Source organism: Staurois parvus, unplaced genomic scaffold (assembly GCF_062004578.1).
Source record: "Staurois parvus isolate SC_StPar_1 unplaced genomic scaffold, SC_StPar_1.0 ptg000321l, whole genome shotgun sequence".
Classification (NCBI taxonomy): Eukaryota; Metazoa; Chordata; class Amphibia; order Anura; family Ranidae; genus Staurois; species Staurois parvus.
Genome location: NW_028318117.1, coordinates 1,250,376 through 1,273,053, shown reverse-complemented (window position 1 = coordinate 1,273,053; position 22,678 = coordinate 1,250,376).

Sequence of the window (22,678 nt, the reverse complement as noted above, 5' to 3'; positions counted from 1 at the left end):
GGTGTGTTTGGGGTCGTTGTCTTGTTGGAACACCCATTTCAAGGGCATTTCCTCTTCAGCATAAGGCAGCATGACCTCTTCAAGTATTCTGCTGTATTCAAACTGATCCATGATCCCTGGTATGCGATAAATAGGCCAAACACCGTAGTATAAGAAACATCCCCATATCATGATGCTTGCGCAACCATGCTTCACTGTCTTCACAGTGTACTGTGGCTTGAATTCAGTGTTTGGGGGTCGTCTGACAAACTGTCTCTGGCCACTAGACCCAAAAAGAACAATCTTACTTTCATCAGTCCACAAAATGTTGCGCCATTTCTCTTTAGGCCAGTCAATGTGCTCTTTGGCAAATTGTAACCTCTGCAGCACATGTCTATTTTTCAACAGTGGGACTTTGCGGGGGCTTCTTGCAGATAACTTGGCTTCACATAGGCATCTTCTAATTGTAACAGTACTCACAGGTAACTTTAGTCCTTCTTTGATCTTCCTGGAGCTGATTGTTGGCTGAGTCCTTGCCATTTTGGCTATTCTTCTATCCATTTGAATGGTAGTTTTTCGCTTTCTTCCACGTCTTTCAGGTTTTGGTTGCCATTTTAAAGCATTTGCGATCATTTTAGCTGAGCAGCCTATAATTTTCTTCATTTCTTTATATGTTTTCCCCTCTCCAATCAACTTTTTAATCAAGGTACGCTGTTCTTCTGAACAATGTCTGGAACGACCCATTTTCCTCAGAATTTCAGAGAGAAATGCACTGTAACCAATTACACAGAATCAGCAGCACGCATGTCATGACTGTTGGGTCTGTTGGATTTCTATTACTCTACTACACCTGCTAGTAAATTATTTGCCATGTAGAAATATAATTTCTACCAAAAACAGTGATTGATCAGGTTAGTGATGTCTGACTGCTATTATTTTGAACACAACTGTAGAACAATATCGGACCTCTGAAAAGTATAAGCATGCATATGTACTCAGTACTTGGTTTGGGCCCCTTTTGCAGCAATTACTGCCTCAATACGAAGTGGCATGGAAGCTATCAGCCTGTGGCACTGCTGAGGTGTTATGGAAGACCAGGATGCTTCAATAGCAGCCTTCAGCTCTTCTGCATGGTTCGGTCTCATGTCTCTCATCTTTCTCTTGGCAATGCCCCATAGATTCTCTATGGGGTTCAGGTCAGGTGAGTTTGCTGGCCAATCAAGCACAGTAATCCCACGGTCATTGAACCAGGTTTTGGTGCTCTTTGCAGTGTGGGCAGGTGCCAAATCCTGCTGGAAAATGAAGTCAGCATCCCCATAAAGCTCATCTGCGGAAGGAACAATGAAGTGCTTCAAAATCTCCTGGTAAACGGCTGCGTTGACCCTGGACTTAATGAAGCACAGTGAACCAACACCAGCAGATGACATGGATCCCCAAATCAACACAGACTGTGGAAACTTCACACTGGACTTCAAGCATCTTGCAGTGTGTGCCTCTCCATTCTTCCTCCATACTCTGGGTCCTTGGTTTCCAAATGAGATGCAAAAGTTGCCCTCATCAGAAAGGAGGACTTTGGACCACTGAGCAACAGACCAGGTCTGTTTTTCTTTAGCCCAGGTAAGACGCTTCTGACATTGTTTGTTGTTCAGGAGCGGCTTGACAAGAGGAATACGACATTTGAAGCCCATGTCCAGGATCCGTCTGTGTGTGGTAGCTCTTGATGCACTGACTCCAGCCTCAGTCCACTCCTTGTGAAAGTCCCCAACACTTTTGAATGGCCTTTTCCTGACAATCCTCTCCAGGCTGTGGTCATCCCTGCTGCTTGTGCATCTTTTTCTTCCACACTTTTCCCTTCCACATAACTTTCTATTAATGTGCTTTGATACAGCACTTTGGGAACATCCAACTTCTTTTGCAATTACCTTTTGAGGCTTTCCCTCCTTATGGAGGGTGTCAATGATGGTTTTCTGCACAACTGTCAGGTCAGCAGTCTTTTCCATGATTGTGATTCCTACTGAACCAGACTGAGAGACCATTTAAAGGCTCAGGAACCCTTTGCAGGTGTTATGGCTTAATTAGCTGATTAGAGTGGGACACTTTGAGCCTAGAATATTGCACCTTTTCACAATATTCTAATTTTCTGAGATTGTGGATTTGGGATTTTCATGAGCTGTAAGCCATAATCATCACAATTATAACAAATCACGGCTTGAACTATCTTGCTTTGCATGTAATGAGTCTATCTCATATATTAGTTTCACCTTTTAAGTTGCATTACTGAAATAAATGAACCTTTGCACGATATTCTAATTTTTCGAGTTTCACTTGTACTGTAAATCCATACTTACATTGTTCCACACAGGGTCAGTAAGGGCATCCTTCCCAAATCCTCTGTTTTGTGACTTCTTTTCTCTCTGGTTTTCTGCATAACCAATCTCATTGCAATGTCCAAAGCCAATTTGAATTTGATTGGTTGCTTTCAGAAACTTCTATTTTTTTGTAGGTGACAGGCAGCAGGAAGGGTGTTCCATCATCATTGTCCAGATATGTTCCAGGATCTTAGAATTACCAAAAATAGAGTGTGGTAAACTGGTGAAGTACAAGGATGTTTAAGGGCCCATTCACACCAGGGCAGTCAGTTGCAGTGCAATTGACATGTACACATTAATGTTTGCATTAAGATATCCTGTTTATTTTAATGGGCTGCCTAAAGCAGGCCATAGATTATGCAATTTTCTTTCCTTACACCATGGGTGGAAGGTGAGAATATTGCTGGATTCCCTTCCACAGAGCTATTGTGTTCTGCCGGCAGGGAGCCTTTCCTGCCAGGAGAGCATAAGTAGTGTTGCCAGCTATAGCCAGCGGCAGTAATCATTGAGAAACCCAGTAGGCTGATTGTACATAAGTCAATCAATAGATTGCCTTGTGTACAACCAAGGTGCCCAGACATGGATTGAAATTCATCCCATCCCTGCTGAACCAGCTGAATTTTGACACATGTATAGCCAGCTTAAAAGGATAAGTTCACCAACAGAAATATGTTATGTGTTCCACCTGTTTTTAGGGGTTCCCGCTCCTGCAGCTCTTACCTTGATAAACCCCCCCCCCTCTTCCTGTGTCAAGGATCTTCTCCTCGCACCCACTGTCACAATTTGAAAAGAGTGTGGCTGTGCATTACTGCATCTTTCTGTAATATGCATTGGTGTGTGTTATCACAGTGCAGTGGTGTGAACAAGCATTAAATGAAAAACAGTACTACTCAGCAGGTTGGTTGTATTCTCTGTACCAACAGGCTTAGTTTTATATTTTGGCAAAAGTGCAACTTTAAACTACATTGTAGCATCATGCATCATCACAGTAGATAGAAACAGATGAATTAAGCTGAGGAATCTTTTATATGAGAAGGATACTATCTTCAGAAAAGCAGTAAATGTTATCAGTAACCTTTGAGAAAACCATATAGTGTCACAGACTAATTAACATAATGTCAAAAGCTTCATTGTGAAAAATGCTTTGTCAATTTTACATTTTGTGGGAAGAATACGCTTCAAAAGCCTCATGAACGCCTTTCAAAGAGCTTATTAATTTTCCAAAGCTTTTCTAAGAAATCTGTCTTGTCCACTGAAATAAGAATAATTGAAGACAAGTTTCAACAGCCTACTTTTCATAAAACACACAGTCCTACAGAAACAATTAAAAGATAGTGCAAATAAAGCACAGTATGAGCAAACACATTACTTGTCTGAGTCAAACCTTTAGCTATGTACAGGTTGACTGTCTCCGCTTGAAAGCAAACAATACATTACATATTGCAATTTAGAACGCACCATGCACACATTAATACAGCTCTGTTCATTGCATCCCCCAAAAAAAAAATTCACCTAGAACAACAAGAAAAAAATGTTTACACTTTATCAAGAATAAAATAATTATCTTAAACGAAGATTACATTAGTGCTCCAGTGCTCAAGTGCTTGTTAATAGTCTCTTGTTCTATGTATAGCATTCTTAATGAAGAGTCCTTCCCACTGTGTTAAATAGCTACTTGTGAGCAGTAATCACTTCTATCATCCTTATTGCTGCAAGAAATGCAAATAAAAAAGTTTTAGTACCACAACTTTAAACTGATTTAAAGTGGATATTCCATGCCCCATGAATCCACACTTTTGGCAACAAACAGAAAAGACATTTTAACTTGAGGGGATTTCCAGTGTGCTTCATCACCCCAGAGCTCCCTCAAAGCCTCAGCAGAACCCATGTTTCTGTAATGTTTACACTGCTTGCTATCCAGATAGTACAGCATGAATAAATTACCAGTCTATTGGATTGGTCACCCTGCAAGCTGATGGTTTTGGCAGAAGTGAACACTACGAGCTCCTACAGACATGTTGCAGTTCTTACCAATCTCTTAAAAGAGAGCCGAAAAGCAAATCTACATTGCAGGACCGTGCCATAACTGCGAGCCGAGCATGCGGTGTGTCCCCATTAACCACTTGCCCTCCAGAGGATTTACCCCCCTTAATGACCAGGCCTGTTTTTGCTATTCAGCACTGCACTATTTCAAATGATAATTGCGCGGTCATGCAATGCTGTACCCAAACAAAATTTATGCCCTTTTTTTTCACACAGAGTTTCTTTCTGTGGTATATGATCACCTGTACGCTTTTTATTTTTCACACTATAAGCAAAAAAAGACCAAAAATTTTGAAGAAAAACTATATTTTTTACTTTTGGCTATAAAAAATTTATAGTAAACTCAAAGTTAGTCATAAATTTAGGCCAAAATGTATTCTGCTACATGTTTTTGGTAAAAAATAATCCCACTAAGTGTATATTGATTGCTTTGTGTGAACGTTATAGCGTCTACAAACTATGGTATAGATACGGCAATTTACACCATTTTTTTGCTATATAGCGCTGCACTAGTTTAACTGAAAATTACATGGTCATTGTCAGGGCAGGAGCTGAGGAACGGACAGGCAGGCTTAAACAATGTAACGCACTGGCTGACGACAACCACCACCCACAGACCGAAGTCCCTCAGGGCGCGGAGTCTAAGTCCCAGGCTGCCCTTCACCAGGGCCCCTGATGGTGGGGATGGACTTGACGCAGCCAGGAACCAGGTCGCGGCCCCCGAGACACCTCAGTTGCAGTAATGGCTGCCGCCAATGGTGTGTAGCTGGTGGAAAAGACAATAGAGTAGTCAGGCAGGCCGGGTCAACAACAACGGGACAAAACGGTACAGAACAGCAGACAAGAATCACAGGTCACGAGCCGGGTTCAGCAACAGAGGGTCAGATCAAGGAGAACGCAAAGAATAGTCGAGTCACAAGCCGAGTCAGATTCCAGGAGAGTCATGAGAGTCAGAACAGAGTAATAGCAACACAAAGACACAAGACACAAGTGCAAAGAGCATGTGCGGACCACAGGCTTATATGTCATCAGCCACACAACTCTGGGGGATGGACCTCAGAGACCTGAAGGCATAAAGGATTCCCACCATGCTCAGCAGAAATCCAAGATGGATGCCAGCACATGGAGTAACATAACCTCTGGGAAAAGGTAGGACCTTGACAGTCATGCAATACGGTACATAAATGAAATGTGCGTCCTTTTTTGTCACAAAAATAGAGCTTTCTTTCGGTGGTATTGATCACCTGTGCACTTTTTTTTGTAGTTATAAACAAAAAAGATTTTGGGAAAATTTTTTTTTTTTTTTAAAACATTTTCTCATTTCTGTCATAAAAAATATCCAAAAAACTCAAATTTCGTCATGAATTTATACCAAAATGTATTCTGCTACATGTTTTTGGTTACAAAAATCCCAATAAGTGTATATTGATTGCTTTGTGTGAAAGTTATAGTATCTACAAACTATGGTATAGATAATGGAATTTACACAGCTTTTAATTTCTGACTGCCCATCACATTTCAGAAAGTAGACACCCTAAGCTATCTGCTGAGAGGCATATTGCGTCCATGGAAGATTTATTTTTTTCCACAAGTTTTTGGAAAATGACAAAAACATTTTTTTTACACAAAGTTGTAATTTAGATGATATATTTCTCACACAAGCCATGGGTATATGTGGAATTACACCCCAAAATACATTCTACTACTTCAACTGAGTATGGGGATACCACACGTGTGAGACTTTTTGGGAGCCTAGCCACATACAGGAGCCTGAAATCCAATGATCACTTTGAAAGCCTGAAGGTGCGTAAATGCCTCACTTCACTTCCTCACTACCCATCACAGTTTCAGAGGCCCTGAAATGCCAAGATAGCACCCCCCCCCCAAATGACCCCTTTTTGGAAAGTAGACACCCCAAGGAATATAAAAAGAGGCATGGTGAGTATTTTGCAGATCTCATTTTTTCTCACAAGGTTTTGAAATATAAAAAAAGAAAATAAAAAAATATGTTTTTGTTTTCTTCATTTTTCAAAAACTTGTGGCAACAAACGAGATCTGCAAAATACTCCCCATGTTTATCAAATTATTAGGGGTGTCTAGGTCATTTGGGGGGGGTTTAGTGCTATCCTGGAATTTTAGGGCCTCCGAAACTGTGATAGGTAGTCAGGAAGTGTAATGAGGAAATACAGTCCTTTAAAAGCCTGAAGGTGCTTATTGGATTTTGGGATCCTGTACTTGGCTAGACTGCCAAAAAGTCTCTTACGTGTGGTACCCCCATACTTGGAAGAAGCAGCAGAATGTATTTTGGGGAGAATTCCGCATATACCCATGGCATGTGTGAGCAATAAATCATTTAAGAGACAATTTTGTGTATAAAAAAAATAATTTTTTTTTTGCCATTTTCCAAAAACTTATGGTAAAAAAATAAATTCTTCTATTTACTCAACATGCCTCTCAGCAAATAGTCTGGGGTGTCTATTTTCCAAAAAGGGGTCATTTTGGGGGGTGGGGGCATTTTATGCCCAGCATTAGAAGCTTATGCCACACATCATTCACTCTTCTAACCACCTGAAGGCTAAGCCTTTTCTGACACTTTTTCTTCCCATGAAATAAAATCAGTATTTTTTGCTAGGAAATGACTTTGTACCCCCAAACATCCCTAGTGAATAAAATGGTGAGTGCTGCAATTTTTTATGTCACATAGTACTCACGCAGCGATGTTTCAAATGCAGTTTTTTTGCAAAAAATACACTTTTTTTACTTCTAATGCACAAAAACACAATATATACAAAAGATGATGGTATGCCGAGTAAATGGATACCAAACATAACATGCTTTAAAACTGCACATGCCCCATGCAATGGCGACAAACTGCATACATTTTTAATATCCATAGGCAACTCTTTTAAAGCCTTTACAAGCTACCATTTTATATTTACAGAGGAGGCCTAGTGCTAGAATTACTGCCCTTGATCTAACATTTGCGGTGATACCTCACATACATGGTGCAGCTGCTGTTTACATACCGACACAGGGTCAACTCTTACTCACACAGGTGTGCGTGCGCGTGGGGGCGAGGGTGCTTTTTTTTTTAAGTTAGTTTGATTTTTTAAATTATTTTTACACTGTCCCTTTAATTATTTTCTTTTATAACTTTTAATGCTATCACAGGGAATGCTGAGGAGGGACTACTGCAACTCCCTCCTCACCGGCCTACCCCAGTGCAGGCTCTCCCCGCTTCAGACCATCCTGAACTCAGCGGCTAGACTCATCCACCTCACCACCCGCTCCACCTCTGCCACCCCCCTCTGCCTCTCCCTCCACTGGCTCCCTATCGCCCAACGCATCAAATTCAAACTACTCACTCTGACCTACAAAGCCATTCACAACACTGCCCCTAACTACCTCACCAACCTGATTCCCAAGTACCACCCTACCCGTACCCTTCGCTCTTCACAGGACCTCCTTCTATCTTGCTCCCTGGTCTCCTCCTCACACGCACGTCTGCAAGACTTCTCCAGGTCCTCCCCCATCCTCTGGAACTCCCTACCCCAATCCATCAGACTGTCACCTTCCCTCCTCACCTTCAGGCGCTCCCTGAAAACCCACCTCTTCAGGGAAGCCTACCCCACCCTCACCTAACTGCTGCTCTCCTTCATTCCTCCTACCACTCCATCCCCCACAGCCACTTCCTCCTGTACCACTACCCCCTCCCTCCTAGATTGTAAGCTCGAAAGAGTAGGGCCCTATAACCCCTCGTGTGCTGTTTGTAGTTGCTGTAATGTTTCATGTATTGTCCCCCCCTCTATTGTACAGCACTGAGCAAACCCTTTGGCGCTATATAAACTCAATGTAATGTAATGTAATGTAATGCAAATATTCCCTATAACTTAAATGGGCATTGTCATATATTCTTTTTTGAGAAATCTGGGGTTTATCAGACTCTAGATATTTCCTCTGCCCTTACATTATCTAACCTCACCAAGATCGGTGTGATCAGATGCTTTCCCAATTTACAAATGGCGCTGTTTATATCCTGCGAAACTGAAGTGATTAAATGCTCGTAGCCTTCCATTTCTTAGACTATAGAGATGATTGGCACCATTCCGATCTCCAATCAGCTCTTTGGTCATCTGGCGGAAACACTGGCTGCATTCTCTGGTTCCCCGGATGGCACGGGACTGCCCGAGAAGGCTGTGAAAGGCAGCGGGGCAGGGGGGGTCATTGTCTCCAGCTGCTTGTAAAAGCAATCCTGCAGCTAATTAGCCACTAGGATTGCTTTTACATGAAAGCCAATCGCCGGCTGAAAAAAAACGATACCAGGACGATGCCTGCAGCTGTAGGCATCATCCTGGGATAACCATTCAAATTCCAGTGATGTACCAGTATGTCGCTGATCCTTGTTGGGTATATATGTTCTTTTTTTTTTTTTTTTAATGCAGCCTGCGGGCTGAATGAAAAAAAGAGAAGAAATATCTGCCAGAAAAAGTGTGTGGTATGCCCACCATTAGAATATACCGCCCTGCATTCACCCACGTCTAATGGTGGGCACACATTAGGTTGCACGGTGCCACATGCGCCAATTCCAAGATTGTACAAATGTCTAGTGGCACGCTTGAATAAAAATTTCCACTTATAAATGGTACCCCATATGTAAAAAGGATGACACCAAGTCCCAAACTATCCTGACACTACTCTCCATGTAGTCTGGGCATCCGGGGGGCTCCATGTAACTATCTTTTCCCTCGTTAATCCAAAACTTATATGTATATCCTGTTGCCCTCTCACAGGTCTTATACATTTTGACCCCATATCTGGCACGCTTGATGGGGAGAAATTGTTTGAATGCAAGGCGGCCAGAAAAATTAATGAGGGACTCCTCAATGCAGATTTTTTGCTTGGGAGTATAGACATCTGCGAATTTTTGGTTAAGGTGATTTACAAAGGGTCAGATTTTGTGGGGCCGGTCAAATTCAGGGTCACCCCGAGGATGACAGAGTGTGTTGTTGTTGAAATGCATAAAATACAATATACTCTCATATCTATGCCTGGCCATGGCAGCAGAGAACACGGGCATATGATGAATTTGGTCTGTGGACCAATACAACAGCAATTCATTTTTTTTTAGTAATGCCCATGTTAAGGGTTAGGCCCCAAAAAAATTTAAATTTGGAAACCGTAATGGGTTTCCATGCGAGTGATCTGGCAAGGTTTGAATTTGGGTTGGAGGCGGTAATTTGTTGTGCATATAAAATGCTTTGATCCACAATCAATGCATACAGATCTTCCATGAAAAATAGCTCCAAAAAGTCAAGGGGAGTAGTTAAATTTGCTGTTTCCAGCTGAATTCCGGGTTGGGCAGTGAATGGGGGAAGTATGTGTGCTGATTCTGCGAACATTGCGGTTTTGTGTACAATGTATCAAATGAGAGTGACCTACTGACGCTGCACTTGCTGGGGGAGAAGGGGGGGGGGCAAAGAGTAGGGTCTAAATGCAGGTGCTGGGGCTGATCCTGCTAACGCTGCATTTTTGGGGACACTATACTAATGTGAACGCTGGTATAGTGCTGATCTGATCAAAGATATTGATCCGTTCAGACACTATACTAGCAATGGAGGATTATTGTGTATGAGCGTGTTCCTGGCAATCAAGGGGTTAAATGTGATTACAGGTGTACTGACGGGTAATCTGATTCTATCTGGGAGGGGTGTTAAAACCATGGGAGCGTAAATCACGTATATATATGTGATTTTGCACACACGTGCCGCCCTGTAGCAGTATTTCAGCTATAGGGCGGTCAGGAAGCGGTTACAGAATTGTCAGTTAAATTACTGCGCTGCATTACTTTAACTGACAATTGTGCGGTCATGCAACACTGCACCCAAATGAAATTTACGGCCTTTTTTCCCACAAATTGAGCTTTATTTTGGTGGTATTTGATCACCTGTGTGGTTTCTATTTTTTGTGCTATAAAAAAAGGACCAACAATTTTGAGAAAAAAACCCCAATATTTTGGACTTTTTGCTATAAAAGAAGTCCAGTAAAAAAAAATTAAAAAATCAAATTTAGTCATAAATTTAAGCCAAAATGTATTCTGTGACATGTCTTTGCTAAAAAAAAACCCCAATACGTGTAAATTAATTGGTTTATGCGAAAGTTATAGCGTCTACAAATGGCGGTATAGATACTGATTTTTTTTTTTATCCTAATAATGGCGGTGATCAGTGACTTATGGAGGTGATCAGCAACTTATGGCGGAACTGCGGCAGACATTTTGACACTGGGGGGGAACTGACTTGGGGTCACTAAAACCCCCAGTGACACCAATACAGTGATCAATGCAAAAAAAAAAACTTTCACTGTACTAATGGCACTGGGGAGGAAGTAGTTAACATTTGGAGGCAATCAAAGGGTTAACTGTGTGATGGGAGTATTTTACTAGGGGGCAGGGTGTGTGTGGTTCACTGTAAGCACACTGATTGGGATGGCTGTGCTCGTCCAAACTGATAGGGAGGAGGGCTGCATTGTAAACCATAAACAATGCAGCCCTCCTCCCTGTCGGTGTTTGCTGGTAATCACCGGACTCCGGCTTGCTCTGCTTGCCTAGGCAAGGAGGGAGGAGTAGGATGAGTGGAAGTTTCAATTTGAAGTGAAGTTCCGCTTTAAGTATTAATGTGAGAGGCATGGTTCAAAATTGTGCTTCTGACAATCCCGATCGTACCCCACCTGCAAACAATCACTACACATTTCCAGCTCGAAATTCACTTTTATTTTAAATCTTATGTCACCAGGAAGCAATGTGGACACGCAAAGAAGGACCCTTCCACTCAGCACTCCAGAGGAGAGAAACAAAGAACCTAGAGTGTCACCTGATAACAAATTAAGGCAAGCATTTGGGCAATTCAAAGAATAATACCAGGCATTTGTATGTCATACTGTACATATTTACAGCTTGTACCAATGTAACTATGTACAGTATATACCATACCTGGATGATGCCCTGGAAACTGGAAATTGTTGAAGTAGACACCATTATTCCAGTGGTCTCCTTTTACTTTTGGGTCCCGTGCTGAGTGGCTGCTCTACTGCATTGTGAACATAAGTGGTCAGCCGCTTGACACGGGCGTCATTCAGAGAATGCTTTCCATTTTCTGAATACATGCAAAGCATTCTCTAATTGGAAAGCTTTGCATTTATTCAGAAAATGCAAAGCACTCTCTGAATGGTGCCTGTGCTGAGCAGCTGAACAATTCACAATGCATCAGGCCAGCCATTTAGCATGGGACCCGAAAGCAAGTGGAGATCACTGGAGTAGTGGTGTCTACTCCAGTGAATTCCAGCTTTAGGCGGCATTGGCCAGGCATGTCATATGCATACAGTGGGGATCGAAAGTTTGGGCACCCCAGCTAAAAATTTGTATTAATGTGCATAAAGAAGCCAAGGAAAGATGGAAAAATCTCCAAAAGGCATCAAATTACAGATTAGACATTCTTATAATATGTCAACAAAAGTTAGATTTTATTTCCATCATTTACACTTTCAAAATAACAGAAAACAAAAAAATGGCGTCTGCAAAAGTTTGGGCACCCTGCAGAATTTATAGCATGCACTGCCCCCTTTGCCTAAGCTGAGACCTGCCAGTGTCATGGATTGTTCTCAATCATCGTCTGGGAAGACCAGGTGATGTCAATCTCAAAGGTTTTAAATGCCCAGACTCATCTGACCTTGCCCCAACAATCAGCACCATGGGTTCTTCTAAGCAGTTGTCTAGAAAACTGAAACTGAAAATAGTTAACGCTCACAAAGCTGGAGAAGGCTATAAGAAGATAGCAAAGTGTTTTCAGATGTCAATATCCTCTGTTCGGAATGTAATTAAGAAATGGCAGTCATCGGGAACAGTGGAAGTTAAAGCAAGATCTGGAAGACCAAGAAAAATATCAGACAGAACAGCTTGCAGGATTGTAAGAAAAACAATTCAAAACCCACGTTTGACTGCACGATCCCTCCAGAAAGATCTGGCAGACACTGGAGTTGTGGTACACTATTCCACTATAAAGAGATACTTGTACAAATATGGTCTTCATGGAAGAGTCATCAGAAGAAAACCTCTTCTACGTCCTCACCACAAAAATCATCGTTTGAACTTTGCAAATGAACATATAGACAAGCCTGATGCATTTTGGAAACAAGTTCTATGGACTGATGAGGTTAAAATTGAATGTTTTGGCCGGAATGAGCAAAGGTACATTTGGAGAAGAAGGGGCACAGAATTTAATGAAAAGAACCTCTGTCCAACTGTTAAGCATGGGGTTGGATCAATCATGCTTTGGGGTTGTGTTGCAGCCAGTGGCACAGGGAATATCTCACGAGTAGAAGGAAAAATGGATTCAATAAAATTTCAGCAAATTTTGGATGGTAACTTGATGCCATCTGTGAAAAAGCTGAAGTTAAAGAGAGGATGGCTTCTACAAATGGATAATGATCCTAAACACACCTCGAAATCCACAGGGGATTACATCAAGAGGCGTAAACTGAAGGTTTTGCCATGGCCTTCACAATCTCCTGACCTCAACATAATTGAAAATCTATGGATAGACCTTAAAAAAGCAGTGCGTGACAGACAGCCAGAAATCTCAAAGAACTGGAAGACTTTTGTAAGGAAGAATGGGCAAAGATACCTCAAACAAGAATTGAAAGACTCTTGGCTGGCTACAAAAAGCATTTACAAGCTGTGATACTTCCAAAAGGGGGCAGTACAAGATATTAACTCTGCAGGGTGCCCAAACTTTTGCAGGCGCCATTTTTATGTTTTCTGTTATTTTGAAAGTCTAAATGATGGAAATAAAATCTAACTTTTGTTGACATATTATAGGAATGTCTAATCTGTAATTTGATGCCTTTTGGAGATTTTTCCATCTTTCCTTGGCTTCTTTATGCACATTAATACAAATTTTTGGCTGGGGTGCCCAAACTTTCGATCCCCACTGTAGCTGCATTGGTCCAAGGTGGAACAAGCTGGAATTAATCTTTAACTTTGTTTTTGTTTTGTTTTTTTAACTGCTACAGTAGGGTGGGGTGTTTTGGTTAGACATAAACTTTAATTATGTCAGGGGTATCCCTGGAATCCCTTAGAGATGTATGAAGCCATGCGTGATTCAGGCCACCAACATAAATCTGAACTATCAGGAAATACCAACATAATGTATATCCTAGCATTGCTATAAAGCTAGTATTCTACCTTCATAATTTCAACAATGTACTTAAATAACACGGATAACAATGCTTTGCACAAATAACCATTTAAAAATAATGGATACAAAGAACATTGGAAAATGTCTAATGTGCTAGTTTGAACCTATACATCAATGTTTTTGTGAATTGCTCCACTAAACAATTTCCACATGGATATTATTCATACATGCCCATATGAGGGTACTTAGAATATCAATCTTCCTTTGCCTGGCTGCTATTTAATGCATCATAATAGTGGTAAACTTGATGGACGGCCATAGATGATTGAGTGGAGATGTTAAAAGTAAAGGACAAGAGGATGTAATATCTGTCATTCAAATATATCTTACAGTCTATAGATCGACATGAAGCCTACTATCTAAACTGCAATTAGGTAAATAATTTACAGGCAAATTTCCACTGTCTGAAAGACTGGACAATAAATATCTGAATGCATTACTTTGTTTTATATTATTGCTTGTTTACATGCTAACGATCAGTCACTGTGACAAAGAAAACATAATCGCTGATTTATGAACCAGAATTACATGAAGAAGCAATATGTTACTGTAATTCTGCCATCAATAAAATATGCCATATAATAGTTATGAATTCAGTTTTACTCATTTTTCTTCAGAAGTTTGAAAATAATTCTTAAAGTGGAAGTAAAGTCTACCGTTCGTCGCAAAAAAAAAAACCAAACCCTCAAAACGTTTCTTTAGTTCAGCAGATGTTTGCTTAATGTTCTGAAGACCTGTATTTGAGCCCTTAGACCTAAAACTCCCGTAGTAAAGCATATACGGTACAATGTCAGGTTTCAACTTAAAGTCCATCAACAGACTCTATTTTTTTTTTCTTGATAAACAGGTATTTTCAATAGAATGTGACATGTTAAAAGTCTTTAAAGAAATGTAATGTATCCCTCTTTTAATAGTAAATGCAACTGAAATGCACCCTGCTAGGCAAAGCTGGAGGGGGTAGGAGGCACTGAGCAGTGCATTTGCATCATTTCTCCAAGCTCCTGCACATAAATCAAAGGGCTGTCAATCTAAAGGGCTGTTGGCAGAGCTAGGGTGCCTATTCCCTGCCATGGCAATCAAACAAACCCAACATCTAAGCAGATACAGCAAGGGTGACAAATCTGTAATGATTTCATTCTATAAAATGAAGTGTCTATCCAGGTTCTAGTGGCATGCTAAATATATATTTTAAAAATGTTCTAAGGTGTACCTAGATAAACAGAGAGCCCAGACTTACTGGCATGGGTAGCCTACATCACATGTGAGACTATATTTGACCTACTTAGTGCTACTAAGAAGAGTGCTACTAGAATTCCAAGCTCTAAGCTGAAAACAGCTCCTATCCCCCTTCTAAATCCTATATTAACTACCCTGTAGAAGGAAGATGTGTATACTTACCTATTCTCAGGGTGCCCTGGTCTAGTCACGTGATCAGCTCCCAAAGACTACTTTAGAGGGACCGCCAACAACGATGTCCCATAGGATGTCTATGGATGATGTCACTGGCCAACCATTATTGCTGATCCCTCCTCTCCCCTGAAGTCAGCCGCTGGGTTGTTCATGTGATTAGACAGGAACACCCTGAGAATAGGTAAGTATAAGCATCTTCCTTCTTCAGGGAAGTTAGTATAGGTGTTAGAAGGTGAGTGGCAGCAGTTTTACGCTAAGTTAGTAGCTTGGAATTCCACTTTAAAGTGGTAATAAACGCCGCCCCAAAAAATTCCCCTGCAAAATAATGTCATAATATACTAGTATGCATTGCATACTTGCACATTATGAAAGACTTACCTTGGAACAAAACCCTCCAGCGGCGCGCTGTCAGAGCTTCCGGGTTTGCAGGCTCTGGCTGCTTGATTGGCCAAACCACGATGATGTCATTCCCGCACATGCGCGTGATAGTCGCGGCCATGGCACACAGCTCTGAAGGAATGGCACAGGTATGCTGTTCCTTCAGAGTGCATGAGCCTGTGATGTCCTCGGCTGCAGGGAACACTGAATATCTCCTAAATAGTGCACGTTTATTGGATATTCCTTGTGCCTTCTGCTAATCTTTATTATAAGCTTTCCTGTAGGTACAACTGTCCAGTGGGAGTTTGCTTCCACTTTATTACAAATCTATACTGTTATTAAAGTAAAGCAGCCCATAGAGCAGGGGTCTCCAAACTATGGCCCTCCAGCTGTTGAAGTACTATAAGTCCCATCATGCCTCTGGGAGTCTTGCTTGTAGCTGTCAGACTCTTGCAAGGCCTCATGGGACTTGCAGTTCCTCAACACCTGAAGTCTCATAGTTTGGAGACCCCTGCCATAGAGGATTCAACTTTTTTTGTTCAACTGGCAGATTGAATGAAAACAACTGACCTGATTCCCCCATTCGAGGTGGATAGGGGACGCCTCCTGTATGTGCCTTTGTATTCTGACAGTGGGAATACTTGCCCGCTGTCAGAATACAATGATCAGTGCTGCGGGCTATAGCCTTCGGGGTGAATCAAGTGGCATTTATCCAACAGGCTGGTTGTACAGGCGTCGATCTGTAGACTTCCCAATACATGGATCACAATTCAGCTGGTCCCTGCTGAACAGGCTGAATTTCAATCCAGGTATGGCCGGCTTAAGTGTGTAACTTTGCAGGCACCATAAGGTGCCAACCATACCCTTGTGAGTGTTCCCCTGCCATCTCAATCTAGCACTCACTCCAGCAACTCAAAAATATCTGTGACTTCCTAGTATAAAGTATGTGCTCACAACCCTCTGCCTCCCTCGATGCAATACTGAGTACCTAAGTGTCAAGTCATCTGACTGGGTACTGTGACATATGGCATTTGCCTAAACATTTCAAGAGGCTGGATTAGGGTGTTATGGGACTGCTGCAAAGGTAGAAGCAGGTCCCTTACGAAGCATGCTGTATAAACTGTACAATTACCTCTAAGTCTTGTTAGAGCTGAACTCTGGACACAGCTAAATACAGAAATAACAATATACATAAGGGAGCTGTTTTGCTTGCCAATTTGTATTTGTCCATCCAGTCCAGAGATTTACACCGTTCTGCCACACAGCATAGCACTGTCTGAGAGGGAAAAAGACCTGACTTTTTTCTACTTCAGTAAAGCAATGGTGGCCATACACATTTTCATTAATGATCAATTTATTTTGTGGTCAGTCTCTTCTGATAGAGATAGTCAATCTATAGAGGACAACCCATTTGGTCCATATGACAAACACAGGGAAGTGGATTTTGATTGCTAGATATGATTGTAATTTACGATTGCAAATTATCGATCACATCTCTGTTTCCTCCATGTCTTTTCATATTCTGATTGATCAAAATACAATTATTAAAGTATCTCAGTGCTGCTGATCGATGCAAAATGATCAAGAATATTCTGCCCTGGCCGATCAACTCTAATAGAAATTAAGTTTAAATCAATCACAATGGAAGTTATGGCTATTCGATTGTTTGTGGATTCAATCATTTTGGTGAATCTCAGATCAATAGGATACAAAAATCTGTGTATGGCCACCATAAAACTCACAGGTCTTCCCTCCCTAGCCTGTGGTTGGACAGTTAACCACTTCCCGACCAGCCGTTCGGACACAATGAAACACCGATCGTTGGACGGGACCTCTGTACGAGGTCCCGATCATGTGATTACTGATTGGCCAATCAGTGATCACATGCAAAGTAGTAAGCAAGATGTCACTTCTGACATCATTGCTTACTACGTGTGAAATCTGTAAATAATCACAGAGGTCACATGGTACAAGGATATTCACAACAGCCTTGTACCATGTGACAAGCTGTGACCAATCACAGCTCACTCAGTAGTTCTCAATGGCTGCAAGAATGCAGACAGAGAAGGAGAAATGATTGCTTTTACATCCTATATGGGTGTAAAAGCAATCGGTGTAAAAAAAAAAATCTTCATCACCCCCCTAAAGTAGTACAGTGTCACCATGGTACTGCTAGGGTGACAGTATGTAAAAAAAAAAAAATTTAAAAAAAATATAAAAATGTAAACAAAAATGTTTAAAAATTAAAATTTTTGGTTATAAACTAATTTGGCTTTTTTTTTTTTTTTTTACTAAAAAGATAACGGAATAAATTTTGGCCAAGATTTATGATGAAATATTATTTATTTGCAAAATCATATAAGAAAAACACTTTTTTTCAAACTTTTTGGACATTTTCATTTACATAGCAAAAAAGATAAAAATCCCAGCGGTGAATAAATACCACCAAAATAAAGTTTTATCTGTCTCAAAAAAATGGTAAAAAATTCATATGGGTACAGTGTTGCATGACCGCACAATTGTCATTCAAAGTGTGATAGCGCTGAAAGCTGAAAATTGCCCTGGACAGGAAGGGGGTAAAAGTGTCCGGACTGGAAGTGGTTAAAGAAGCAGCATACTGACTATTTCATCTCTCTGTCATCTCCTCCTATCAGCTTGCTTCTTGCACCTGATTGGCTCTTTGTGTTGCCTTTGTGGCCTTGTTCTTCCCATGATTAGAAATCATGCTGAAATCAGAGCAAAATACGCGATGCACATTTGGGTGCTATTCATTCTTAATGACACCCCAAAAGTGGTGTAATTTTGTTGCAAATGTCGTTTGGCAAACCTGTGTGAAAAAATGCGCCTCAGGGCCAAAATTTGCTTCTTGAGCTTCTTTGCCGCAACATAGGGCAGCCCATTCAAGTGAAAAATAATGTAAATATGTACGCATAAATCGCTCTTAAAAAAACTGTTAGTGGGAAAACGCGTTTCCACTACCCGAGATGGAGATGTGAATGGGACCAGAGGCCTCATGCACATTGAGCATTTCCTCAGCTCCTCTGAATACCTTTTCTTCTGGCTAGAGAAAAGCTGGTTAAAAAATGTGGTAAAAGGCTCATTGCAAATGCGTTTATGCATGTTTGTGCCTTAATGCATTCTATTGGCTAAAATATGAATTTATTCTGGCCATTAGAATGCATTAATACATGAATGTGCATATATGTGGGTTCTGCGTTGTTTTCCTCCCAAATACTTCTCTGCTAAATGTACTGGCGTTTTTTCTCAGCCTCTAAATGCTCCTTTTCTAATAGGCCTGTAAACATCTATGTGTGCATGGCATAACTAACATAGAGCTGCAATTACAGGCTGAAAAAAAAGAAAAACACCTGTAAAAGTGACTTTTTTATGTGCCATGTGTATGAGGCCTTAGAACTTTCCAGGCTAGGTTCAAACTGTTGAATTTTGGGTGTCACATTTCTGCGGGTACAGCAGCCTATTCATTTGAATGGTCTGCTTTACCCACGGGAAAATGCAGGGAAAAGGTCCCTGCACTTTTTCAAAATTGCTTTTTAAAATTTGCACCATGCAGTTTCATGCACCTGAAAACGCACTAAATTTTCTGATGCGTGCGAGTGCCAGAGATATTGGCAATGCTGCGCATCTGCAAAAGAGCAGCGCATTTTGGCTGTGGGAATACGTGGGATTTATATGCTGTCCTGCACCCGTAACTGTGTGAACCTAGACTAAGCAATAATTGTATGAAAACATTTTTAAAAATCCCTGATCACCCCCCAAGTAGTACAGTGTTACTGTAGTGACACTAAACTACTCTAATGAAAGTACGTAAAAAATAAATAAATAAAAATGTTTAATAAATTGAGTAACAATTATTATTTTTTTTACATACTGTCACCAGTCAGTATCCCTGATCACTGCCACACCAGTCATGTGATGACGCTGTACTGAGCTGGTGACAGTATGTAAAAAAACAAAATTGTGAATAAAAGACACATTTTATTTAATTTCTTCATTTTCCAAAAACTGTGACAAAAAAATACTTCAATTAACCCACCATGCCTATTATTGTCTACTTTCCAAAAGGGGGCATTTGAGGGGTATTTGTACTGTTCCGGCATTTTTGGGTCTCAAGAAATGAGGCCATCAGTACATCAGGACTAATACATTTTCACACACATACATACACATATATATATATCAATCATAGATTGTAGACTTTATAACTGATACAATGATTTGGGGTAGTTTTACCATAGAAATGTAGAATACATTGCAGTTCATTCAGTCATGGATGTCTGTGAATGAATGATGCGGCCGTGTAGGCGGAGCCATGCTATTTTCAAATTTGACAGATAGTATGGAGAGAAGTCTCCCCACACTATCTGTCAGGGGGGTTGTCGGCTGTGGCTATGGGAACATGTTACATCCTTTAAAATGGGTGGAACATGTAACATCTTCCCAAAGGTGGGCTTATCCTTTAAGGCTTTATTGATATGCGGATGGGGGAGCGCTAACAATGTGCAGTTGAGCTATGTCTTTGCTGCCCTCCCCGTTTGCTGTAATAGACAGCATACAGGGGTGATAAACATGTCACGACTGCAAGGCTTCATGCCCACAGCAAACTTTACCCAACATTTAGCAAAAGGCGGGCAGTAAGCCTGCTGAACGCTACACATTCAAGCAAATGGGGAAACGCCAAAAACTCCCTGCAAACGAGTGCAATGCGTGTGGTTGTGGCATTTTTGTCTGCAAAAATGGAGTTAGAGCAGGCGGTAAGGAGTCAAATCTCTTCCTCCCCACCTGATCTGAACGCGGAGAGGAAACATTCTAGATGCACATCTAAATCTACCCTTAAAGCGGAGTTCCAGTGAAAATACAAAAAAATAAGTCAGCAGCTACAAAAACCGTAGCTGCTGACTTTTAAGAAACAGTGTCACCCGCGCAGTCCGTTTCACCGGCCACCCTGTGTTCCCGACACCGGCATCTTTAGTGTGGGCACCCAGCTGTGATAGCTTGCGACTTCACAGTTGGGTGTCCACTGCATATGCGCGAGTAGCACTGTGCTTTGTGAATGGTCCTGTAGACTGTTTGCGACCTGTCATGTCCCATAAGACTACAGGGATCACCTAGGTGATCGCAGCGGAATTGGGAGCGGGTACCTGTCAATTTCGGGTACCTACTCCTCCCCTGCTCCCCAAATGTGCCCAATCCTTTACGGGGAGCGGGGACAAAGCCTTAAAGTGGAGTTCCACTCAACCTATCAAAAAATAAGTCAGCAGCTAAAAAAACTGTAGCTGCTGAACAGCCACTTACCTGTTCCTCTGTCCCGCATTGTGTCCCCCGCAGCCCGTTTCACCGGCTGTCCTGTATTCCAGGAGGCGGGCATCTTCATTGTGGGCAATGGGCTGTGATAGTTTGCGGCTTCACAGCCGGGTACCCACTGAGCATGCTTGAGTAGTGCTGTGCTTCATGAATGTTCCTGTAGTCTTCTAGGACCTGTCACGTGTCCCAAAAGACTACAGGAAAGGAGGGTAGGACACCTTCCGTTTCTGATCGCCGCTGGAAGTGGCAGCAGGTACCTGTCAAATTTGGGTATCCGCTCCCAAAAGGTGCCAATCCTTAATGGGGAGCGGGGGAGCAGTCCTTAAAGTGGAACTTCCCCTTTTGGGTGGAGCTCTGCTTTAAGGTGGAACCTCCCTTTTGGGTGGAGGACACCTTTAACCACCTCCCGCCCGTGATATAGTGCAATGACGGGTGCAAGGTGGTTCTCTCGTTCTGGGAGGACGTCATATGGCGTCCTTCCATTCTCACCGCGCATGCGCGGCGATGGGAGTGCGCGGCGATCGGCGGTGCGCTCTGTCCCTCGGACACAGCAGATCACCGATCAACGGAAAGAGCCAAAGATGTCGGTCATGTGATCAGCTGTGTCCAATCACAGCTGATCACATGTAAATAGGGAAATGCCGGTTATTGGTATTTCTCAACTCACGAGCTGTCACGCTAACAGCTCGAGAGGAGAGCCGGTAATCGGCATTCCTCGGAGGGGACATGTACACTGATCATCAGGGCACTGATGATCAGTGTGCCCTGATGATCTGTGTAACCCCAGCAGTGCCACCTGTCAGTGTCCATCAGTGCCAGCGCTCATCCATGCCACCTGCCAGTGCCCATCAATGCCACATATCAGTGTCTACCAGTGCACATCAATGCCACATATCAGTGTCTACCAGTGCACATCAATGCCACATATCAGTGCCCATCTGAGCTGCCTTTCAATGTCACCCATCAGTGCCGCCTATCAGTGCCAGTCAGTGCTGCCAAACAGTGCCACCTATCAGTGCCCGTCAGTGCCATATGAGTGCCGCCTACCAGTGCCCATCAGTGCCACCTACCAGTGCCCATCAGTGCAGCCTCATTAGCGCACATCAGTGAAGGAGAAAAATCACTTATTTACAAAATTTTATAACAAAAAAACAAGAAAAAACTTTTTTTTTCTAAATTTTCAGTGGTTTTTGGTTTAAGAAAAAAATAAAAAACCCAGAGGTGATTAAATACCACCAAAATAAAGCTGTCTAAAAAAATAAAATTTCATATGGGTACAGTGTTGCATGACTGCGCAGTTGTCATTCAAAGTGTGACAGTGCTGAAAGCTGGAAATTGGCCTGGGCAGGAAGGGGGTATAAGTGCCCGGTAGGTAAGTGATTAAAGCGGACTACACATGATCTGAAATCATTTAAATATACCGCTTTCGAAGCGATCATCCGATAATCTGATCATTAGTACACAGATTTCGAGAGCCAATCCGGACAGGTCGTGTGAAATTATCTGATGGAACAACCATTAAAATGTTTCTTGTATGCTACCAGATTGTACGATTTTTTTTAACCAACACAGTTTTCAACGGTAAATACTTCCGAATTTTTATTCTGTTGTACAAATGTTTTCATAACTTTAATTTTCGATATGGAGTCTAGCATGCATAAAAACCCCCACGATCACTCGTCTGATATTCTGATGGTGTGTACTAGGCTTTAGAGTGACCACAACAACGTATACAAGATGTATGAAATCAGACGGTCCACACTTGTAAAGGAGATCGTACGATCAGATCGCAGTGTGCATATGTCCGGCGAGCCCTGTGGCCGCTCTCCTGTCACCGCTCACCCCGTGCTCGGCGCTCTCCCCGCGCTCTGTAATGTTTATTTTTTCCTCCGCCTGAAGTGTGGAAGCCGTCTCCTCCTATCAGCG